Source organism: Rhinolophus hipposideros (genome assembly GCF_964194185.1).
Source record: "Rhinolophus hipposideros genome assembly, chromosome: 17".
Taxonomy (NCBI): Eukaryota; Metazoa; Chordata; class Mammalia; order Chiroptera; family Rhinolophidae; genus Rhinolophus; species Rhinolophus hipposideros.
This window is the reverse complement of record NC_138063.1, coordinates 28981916-28992297: the sequence shown is the minus strand read 5'-3', so window position 1 is coordinate 28992297 and position 10382 is coordinate 28981916. Positions and strand designations below refer to the sequence as shown.

The following is a 10382-nucleotide window of genomic DNA, read 5'->3' as shown; positions in this document are numbered from 1 at the left end:
CTTATCATCTGACTAGCCATGTCACCCGGGTAAAATACTCAACCTATGTCTAAATATCCTCATATGCAAAATGGAGATACTATAACTGCATAAACTTTATAGCATTGTTATTGGGAATAAATGGACTAATAACATGAAACATTTAACATATTTCCTGGTACATGGCGAATACAGAATCATGACTAGGGATCATCAACTATTACATTATCATAATTTTATTTTTGCCCAATACAAATCTGAAATTTTCTCTGTCATAAATAATTTTGGCAAATAATTCAATGTTTGTTGTAAAAGTGAGTATATTCTCCTTTTTGTGTGCATGTATGTATAAAATCTTTGCAGTCTTTATGAAAACAGATGTTATAATTTTTAGAGCTTTTATATACTTATTTTCACTTATTAATTTATCTTGCTTATTGGATCTATAAAAAGATTTATATTTTGTTAAACTCTCCCAACTTTAACAAAATATTTCTTGCAGTTTTAAGACTTAGTTGCTATGTGTCAATGTCTTCTGATACTTCACATAAATGCCCCTCAGACTGTCTTCATTATGAATAGTATTTTTATCATTATGAAATAATCTTTTGGTTGGGGGATTTCATTAATATTTCACCCATCAAAATTTCATCCTTCTGTTCACTTTATTTTAATTTACTTAATATATTTTTACTCATTCTTTTAATTTCAAGTATTTTCTTGTCTTTTTAACATTGAAATACCTTTTTATATGTAATATATATTTGTTTTATTAAAATATATGTATACATTTTAATATGAGAGTGTCGTGCAGGGTCTCAGCTCCCACTCCCCGCCCAAGAACGCAGGACACGGTAAGGCCAAAAAGGAACACCCACGGAGCCATAAGTAGGGGAGTCAAACCAATATATTCTCGCCGGCGGCATCCGCCTCTCTGCAATCCGCTCTTGCTAGCCCCCATTCTCTTCTGCTAGCGTAGCCACAGCCGTTATATTAGTGGCCAATGGCTTACGGGTTACAGCTCATGGCCAACGAGCCACAGCTGCTGGCCATCTGATCACAGTTGATGGCCATTGACTACCCGAGCCAGTACCTTTCTCTGTGAGGCCGAGAGCCTGGAAACTGCTTTTTGGGGCTTTGTCCCCACACTCCACCCCTACAGGGTCTCGCCTCACAATCTACGCGACAAGCGTCTTCCGCGAGGGTCCCTATGCGAGGAGCCTGGAGGTGAATGCAATATCCTGGACACAGCCAGCCTCTCTGAGCACAGCCAGGGTTTCTCAGGGCACCACCGGTACTTCTGGGCACAGCCAGACTTCCTGGGCTTCTTAGGGTACCACCTGTCTCCCCGGGCATAGCCAGGATTTCTCAGGGCACCACCCCAGTACTTCTGGGCACAGCCAGACTTCCTGGGCTTCTTAGGGTTCCACCAATCCCTCCGGGCACAGCCAAGTTTTCTCAGGGCACTGCCACTCTCTCTGGACACAGCCAGACTTCCTGGACACAGCCAGGGCTCTCAGGGCACTGCCACTTTATCTGGGCACAGCCAGACTTCCTGGACAGAGCCACGGCCTCTCAGGACACTGCCACTCTCTCTGGGCCTCTCGGGGTACTGTGCTGGAACAACAGCGGCTCATATCAAGGTGCTTACATATTATCAATGGCGGCCAGTCAAGACACAAAAGCAAACATCCGCCAGTCCCACTACATGGTGGTATGTTCCCAAATAGTCAAGCGTCCATTAAATCAGGGATAGAAGACAATTCCTCATAGTCCATAGTCATTCGCCAGGGCTGTCCTGGGGGTGAGGGATGACCTTGACCTCACCCTCATCTCCCACGGAGGACTCAGCAAGCGTTTCCTCCTGGGACTAAAAGTCCTGCATCCGGGCTGCCTCAGCAAGCAGTTTCCTGCCCACAGGGCAGCAACAACCTTCGCTTTCTCCGCTTTCTCCGGCCTCTGCTGATTGGGGAACCATCCACGTCTTCCCACCCCTCTACGGGAATCGGACTCTCCGGCAGCTGCTCCTCCTGGTCTTCCTCAGACTGAGCTTTCATACGCACAAACTGCTCCACTGCCCTTCGGAAAGCTTTGGCCAGCACTGTATCCTGCCGACTACACCATGTGTCATGCAGGGGACCCTGCTCACTGCGCCATTTGTCGTGCAGGGTCTCAGCTCCCACTCCCCGCCCAAGAACGCAGGACACGGTAAGGCCAAAAAGGAACACCCACGGAGCCATAGATAGGGGAGTCAAACCAATATATTCTCGCCGGCGGCATCCGCCTCTCTGCAATCCGCTCTTGCTAGCCCCCATTCTCTTCTGCTAGCGCAGCCACAGCCGTTATATTAGTGGCCAATGGCTTACGGGTTACAGCTCACGGCCAACGAGCCACAGCTGCTGGCATCTGATCACAGTTGATGGCCATTTACTACCCGAGCCAGCACCTTTCTATGTGAGGCCGAGAGCCTGGAAACTGCTTTTTGGGGCTTTGTCCCCACAGAGAGCTTAACCCCATTAGAATTATAATGGTATAGTTGTTCTATATTGATGAATATAGATGTTGTTTTTATGTTTCTGGTTGGTCTGTCTACCTATCTACCCTTTTCTTTTCTCTTTTTTTTTTTTTTAAACTTTTGCTATAGGCGCTATGTTTTCTTTTTTTATTCACACATATTTTGGGAAGTTTTATTCATGGTTACTTTTGCATTTTTCAAAATTATTATTTAATAGATGTTTCTCTAAGTTTCAGTATTAAACAAATTCCCTTCCATTTAGAGTTTATTAAATACAATATGCTTTTACTGTCCTCGAGCATTCATATTTAATATAATGTAATTTTTACACTGCAATGAGGTGAATTGTGTACTCCCAAAATGCAAATGTTGAGGCCATAACCCTCTGTATGACTATATTTAGAGCAAGACACTAGGAGATAATTATGGCTAAATGAGGATAGGTCGATATAGGATAGGGTCAATCCCATAGGATTGGTTGCCTGATAAGAACACGAAGAGAAAGAGATCCCTTTCTCCACATGCCTGCACCAAATAAAAGCCAAGTGAGCATACAGTGAGAAGGCAGCCAGCTGCAAGGCAGAGAGAGAGCTCTCACCAGAACTAGACAATGGTGGTAAGCTTATCTCAAACTTCCAGCCTCTAGAACTGTGATTAAATAAATATCCATTGTTGAAGCCACCCAGTCTATGATATTTTGTTACAGCAACCCAAGCAGACTAATACCCACACATATCATTATTATTAAAGTTTCTTTTTTTGCACTGTTTATTTTGTTTCTAGAGAAGTTATTGATATTTGGGTTCTGTTGTGCAACTATTCACAATCCTTGATTTAATTTCATTTAAATGGCTTTACCATTTATATTAGTCAGGATTCTCTAGAGAAACAGAAACGATAGGTAGGTATCTAGATCTCTCTCTCTCTCTCTCTCTCTCTGTGTATGTATATGTATATATATATATATATATATATATATATATATATATATATATATACATATACATACACAGAGACCAAAGTCCTGATAAGACTCTGATATATATGGACTTTGGTCTTTTGAGAGAGAGAGATGATTGATTGGTAGATATATAGATAGATAGATAGATAGATAGATAGATAGATAGACACATAGACAGATATGTAAAAATATATTTAATATGAGGGATTGCTGATTTGATTATGGAAGCTGAGAAGTTCCATGATCAGCCTTCTGCAAGCTGGTATCACAGGAAAGCCAGTGGTGTAGTTCTAGTTAAACCCCAAGGCCCGAGAACCAGCAGGACTAAAATCCAAGAGTAGAAAAAGATAAACATTGTAGCCCAGAGAGAAAAATCTCTGATTTCTCTGCCTTTTTGTTCTATGCAAACCCTCAAGCGATTGAATGTTTCTCACTCAGGTGGATTGAGGGTGATCTTTACTCAGTCTAGGGATTCCCATGCTAATCTCTTCTGGAAAAACCCTTACAGACACACCCAGAAAATACATTCTACCTGCCTTCTGGGCATTCCTTAACCCAGTCAAGTTGACACACAAAATTATCCATCATACCATTATTTCCTCTTTTTCTTCTTCCTCTTTCCTCTATTCATTACTATTGTAGGCTGTATGATATCTCCAAGTCAATTTTTTCTCTTTAAGGAGGGTACATTATCTGAGCTCTTCACAAATGAAAGACAGCTTGGACAAGTATAACATTCTTGTTTCTAAATTGTTTTCTTCAAAACTACATTGTACATTTGTACTCCCATCCCTTTATCATTCTGTTTTGCAAATGTGAGTTTGGATGGCAACATAATTCTTGTACCTTTGAATGTTACTGGCTTACTTTTCCAATTTGATATTTTTTTTAGGTTTGTAATTACAATGAAAATTGCCAGATGTGGATCTAATGTGATTCTCTTTTCATTGATTTTGCCCTCACATTATGGACCTTTCAACCTATACATAGTTTCTAGACCTGAAGAAAGGCTTATATTCCAGTATGTCTTTGATGTATTCCTCTGCTTTTATTGTTCTTTTCTCTTTTTCAGAAATACTTTTTATCTGTACATTTCTCACCCATTTTGGATTCTCTGCGTGTGTTATGATCTATTTCAGGGCTTTGGTCTTTGCTATCTGTGACAGTTTTCTCAAGTTTGTCCTTCAAATTAGTGATTGAGTCTCCTGTGATTTAAAAATCAATTCTCTTTATATGCTCCACCAGGCTTTTGAATTTTATTTTTATTTCTTTATGTACATTAATTATCTTATCAATCTTCCTTTCCTTTTATTTTGTAGAATTTGCATATTAGCTTGGTAGGTTGCTCCTCATGGACCTCTGCGTTTTTTAGAAGAAGCCGTGCATTCTTCTATCGTATTGAGAAAATCAGTTTCTTGATTCTGTAGGAGATAATTTCCAGAGGTTTTTCACTTAGGTACCCTTTATTTTTTCCGTTTTTTGTTTGTTTGTTTGTTTTTCTGTTTGCTTATCTTTGAAGAGTTGGGATTTAGCCACATATTTTAGAACTAGCTATAAATATACACCATTTTGGATTTCTCTTGGCTTACTCTGAACCGTTCCTACCCCCATTTTTCTACTTTCTTTTTTTTTTTTTTTTCATAAATTTATTTATTTATTAGTTTCAGGTGTACAAAACAAGGTAATACTTAGACGTTCATCATCCATATCCCTCACACTGTGAACCCCCCTCCCCCCATCCACCATCCCTCCGACCCCACACCGAACCATCACATTATATATATAAAATTATAGTTGGCATTCATTAATGTCCAGCCTCTGGTGTCCAATGCATTTTTCTACTTTCCACCAGACTTGCGTACACTGCAGATTTCTGCTACAGGATCTGAATTTGTTCCTGCCCATGCTGGCTTAGTGATACTCCAAAGTGAGAGACTGGTGAAAAAAAAATGGAATTGGAAACGTACTCATTAATCCATGTTCTTCAGACATTCCCCCTGACCCCACTTGCCTGTGACACATGATTTTCTCCTTGTGGACAACCCTATCCCTTATGCTAAATTGTGCAGTGTAAAGGCTCGATTGTGTTCTAAGAATTTCTGACTTCCAAATGGAAATGAAAATTGAAGGGTGGGAGACAGTGTCCTGAATACCTGAAAAATCAGTACCTGTACAGAAGAGCAGTAATTATGCAGTTCTTTCACTTTTAATCTGAGTCTTGGCCCTAGAATGGCTGAAGGATGAGGTGACTTTCTGTTTTTATACAGATGATTTTTCTTTCAAAATTTAAAGATTGCCATGGCCTGAGATAAAGTCTGGGCAAGTTTTCCCTGATGTCAACATTGTAAAAGAGGAAAGTGGTCCAGAGAGGTTAACTAACTTTATCAAGATCACACAGCTAGTAGTAGGTTTACGGGATCACCTGAAGATCTCTAGATTCAGCATTCTCTTCCTTAGTAAAACACCACACTGTCTTTCTTAAGTTTGTTCACTGATAAACCTGAGAAGAAACTGAGGATACTCCAACAGCAGTGAAAAACATTTTTTTTTTTGCAAAAAATAATATCTATCATTCCCATCCCAAATCTTATATAAAATAGCAGCGTGATTCAATTAATGCTTACCCACATGACATTTATCAACTAGAACTTCATTGCAATGGAATTTTACCTCCTCCTAATGCCTTCCTTAATTGCACGAGCTCATGTAATTTTCTCCTTTTCTGACCTCTTTTGATCTATATTGTTTTTAATCCCCATTATACTACACTGCGTGCTTTGGGTCCTTTCTGGGGCCTTATCTTCCCAGATGACACCCAACATTCTTGTTGGCACGGGTCATGTTTTATTCATTGTTCTCCCATGGTATCTGACATAAAAATAGGTCCACAGGAAGTGTTTACCCAGTAGCCTAGTCTAGAGTACAAGCTAAAATAGTATGTGTCTCTGGAGATGACTTATAGGAAAATTAAACTTTAATTAATTACTTAATAGTATCTGCACTTCTCTTAAGTTGGCACAAAATAGCTTTCGTTTACCTTTTTTGTTTCCTCCCTTACATTGGCAATTTTTCAGGGATATTAAGATGTCTTGTTCAGCAAAGATTTCATAAAGGTTTCCTATGTGCTGGGCACTATGCCACTCTACTAGGAAAAATAAATGAGTAAGATACAGTCTCACTTGCAAACACTCACTGTCTGATTAGCAAAACAGACATGTATGTAAATGATCTCAGTCAAATTTGGGAAATGCTCCAATAAAGTTATGCACTAGAGAAGAGATCAGCTAGTTTGATAAGCTCGAGTTTGATAAACTCGAGAGTATCATGCTCTCGAGCTTATCCTTTTCAGAATAAAATTCAGCAAGAGAGCCCAATCCCAATGTACCAAGAAAGCTGTAGTTCTCTGGAGACTTGAATATATTGAACAAACCTCACCTAATCCTGTCAATGGTGCTATTTGGGATTCTAAGGGTACTGGAACCTCAAAAGAACACCAGTAGAGCATGACCAAGAGCATAAGAAATAATGAACATTTTTACAATGATGAAAAAATAAATCCCTTTCTTGTGTCCTTCTCAATTTACTTTGACTAGCTATTGAACAGGCGTTTCATAGATTCAATACATCACATCATATTAAGTGCTGCTCAGCTCCTGCCACTTCTGCTGCCCTGCTGTGGACCGTCTCTTTCTGTTTGCATCTTGTCCGTCCTCTGTGCATATAAACTAAGTGTCTCCATTTCTGCTCTCAGAGTGTACCATGCCATACAACCGAGATTTCAAGAACAAATATCAACAGTGGCTAAGCCAAACATATCTTGTCAAGAGAGTGCCACTGCAGTGTAAAGATTGATTTGTCGAGGGAGGTCTTGCATATAAGTAGATGTGAAGGCAAGGACTGAGGTTAACAAGTTTCCACGCTGGGAGTTTATTTATAACAAAATAACACAAGGACAGTTCTGCCTCTGCCAATTACTTTCCATCTCTTCCTATATCCATCGCTATAGCAGCTTTATTCATTATCAGAAATCAGCTCTTCCAGTACAAATCCAGGTAGAGCTTTGTGGACAAATGTTTGCCCTCAAGACTTACATTTTCATGTAGAGTAGGATTATTTCATGCCAGTTAGTACTGTTTGGAGCTGCTCTCTGTGCCCAGCTTGGTGCTTAGTGCACAGAAGGAATAAAAGAGAATGAGAAGACTGCACTTTGCATGTGAGGTACTCACAGAGACCAGACCCACAGACAAAACACAGAAGAAAGTGTGTGATTAAGAGTTAGTTGCATAAATTCCCAACCCTGAGAAGGGAGACATCATTTTGGCCTGGATCAGTCAGGCTCAATAGAAGAAGTAGTTATTGAGTTGGTACTAGAGGAAGGGGTAGGTTGGGAGCAGATTGTGGTTAGTTACGTGGTTACATGTAGATGGTAACAGGTATCATCATCTTTAATCTCAGTAAACTGACAGGGCCAGATGGCTGGATGCATAAAGAGAGTAGACAGACATAAGGATGGTTTGATTTAGGTATCTAACCACTCAATAACTAGGTACAGCATGCCTAGGAGCTAGGGACCCAATCTTTTAAAAGATTCAGTTTCCACCTGTCACGCGGGGTCTCTGCTCCTGCTCCCCACATAAGAACACAGGATATGGTGAGGCCAAAAAGGAACACCCACGGAGCCATAAGTAGGGGAGTCATACCACTACATTCTTGCCAGCGGCATCCGCCTCTCTGCAATCCGCTCTTGCTAGCCCCCAATTCTTTTGCTAGCTTAGCCACGGCAGTTATATTAGTGGCCAATGGCTCACTGGTTACAGCTGACGGCCAACTAGCCACAGCTGATGGCCATCCAATCACAGTTGATGGCCATTTACTACCTGAGCCAGCAGCTTTCTATGTGAGGCCGAGAGCCTGGAAACTGCTTTTTGGGGCTTTGTCACCAACAGAAGTTCACATCTTATTGGAGAATACAGATAGCAGTAATGAGCACCCCCACCCCCACCCTGTTTATCCAGCCCCATTAGAGATCTCAGGCCACATCAGCACTCTTTGCCCCTAGCCAGAACACACTAAGCCCTCAGTGGACCCTCAAGGGATACTTGTCCAGATGGATCCACAGTTCAATGTGCGCCAGCACCTGGTTGGTGAAGGAGCTGCTCGTTATGAAGCTGGGGTGACTCACGCAGCCCAGGTTGACCAGCCAGCCATCGGCCAGCAGAATGATGCAGCGCCCATTCTTCAGTCAGTAGTGGTATACAGGGAGCTTGATGATCACCTTCTCCACCACGTTCCTGTGCAACCACCTGACATCAATCTCTATATCAAAGTGTCCAACATTACACACAATAGCATATCCTTCATCTGTTCAAAGTGCCGGCAGAGGATAATGTTGATACAGCCTGTGGTGGTGACAAAGATGTCGCCCTCCTGACAGGACTCGTCCATGGTGGTCACCTCATAGCCCTCCATGGCGGCCTGCAGACTGTTGATGGGGTCAATCTTGGTGATGATGACTCGGACCCTGACACCCCTCAGGTCCTAGGCATGGCCCTTGTCCACGTCACCATAGTCTTCTACCACTGCCATCTTGCCCGCAATCATCATGTCTGTGTCCTGCCTGATGCCATCTATGAGGGACTCCCAACAGCCATAGAGGTTGTCAAACTTGGTCTTGGTGACAGAGTCATTGACATTGATGGCCGGCACCTTCAGGATCCCACTGGCCATCATCTTCTATAGGTCGTGGACCCCTGCCGTGGTTTCCTTAGAGATGCCTCGGATGCCTGACAGGATTTGTGGGTACTTGGTGTGGATGAGGTTGGTGAGGTCACCGCCCTCCTCCAGAATCATGTTGAGGGGCCCATCCCTGAAGTACAGTGTCTGCTCAGTGCACCACAGGTACTCCTCATCTGTTTCACCCTTCCAGGCATACACTGGAACGCTGTCTTTGGCAGTGGCAGCCGCTGCATGGTCCAGGGTGTAGAAGATGTTGCCGCTGGACCACTACACCTCAGTAGTCCAATTCTGCAATTAAACAAGCCATTTGCAACAAATTTTTCTAAAACTGCTCTCCCCCAAATGGCAGCAGGTCATGACCTGGTCTAGAATCAATCAAACTACAAATAGTAGTTGGCCTATTCTAGTCAAGAGCAGGACTTTAGTGTGTACCACAATAGGCTTTCAAGTCCTTAGGGGGAAAATCTGCAGCCATCTCATGGCCAATTAACTCAGAATATCAAGATCATCGTTTGGGTAGCACTGTGGTTAGGGACTTTTACACTATGCCCCAAGAGAAAAAGGGGGTGGGGCACCCTAACCCTGGGAAAAGGCTGTCTCCTAACCCCCAAACTTATCTTCTCCTGCACCTAAGCACTGTTGTCAGCCATGGCCAATAATTCTTAAAAGTATGTCCTTGGACATGAAGGGAATGAGGAAAACGTGTGGACAGCATCTACTTAGATTGTACAGTGGAAGAGTCCAAGCTAAACTATAAATTGTTGCAGAACTTCACTGTGGGCAGTGCATTTTAGGCATGTCCCCACCCTCCTCATTATAATCCCAGCACAATATTTTCACAGTCTGGAAGGTACTATAGTTGCCTTTTATATTCTGCTTCGTATGAAGAATCAACTCATGGCCCTGTCCTTTCTCCAACTCCAACATCCTCCAAATCTACTCGCATGAGTACATCTGGGCTCTCTAAGGGTAGTCCCTGTTTCTTCTCCTGACTCACCTAAGCACCCAAAATTCCAGTCCCACCCAGGTTCTCCTCACTTGCAATCTTCTGTTGTCGTCTGGACTAACAATACCATCCTACAATCCTTTCTTGATATCTGATAACATCCTGTGTTTGGAATGACCACTGTTAATAACTGGGGAGGTGAAGAGCTGATTAGTGAAACAGCACGGTTTAGAGGGGTTTTTCTT

At 42.2% G+C, this 10382-nt stretch overlaps 1 pseudogene across 1 annotated transcript; it reads right to left on the bottom strand.

Moving 5' to 3' along the window:
- Positions 1-8532: 8532 nt before the first annotated feature.
- On the bottom strand, positions 8533-10118 carry LOC308509837 (adenosylhomocysteinase-like; annotated as a pseudogene). Its single transcript has 2 exons — positions 10032-10118; positions 8533-9458 (listed from the first exon to the last, which is right to left on the bottom strand). The product of its transcript is annotated as an adenosylhomocysteinase-like (transcript).
- Between the last annotated feature and the right edge of the window lie 264 nt (positions 10119-10382).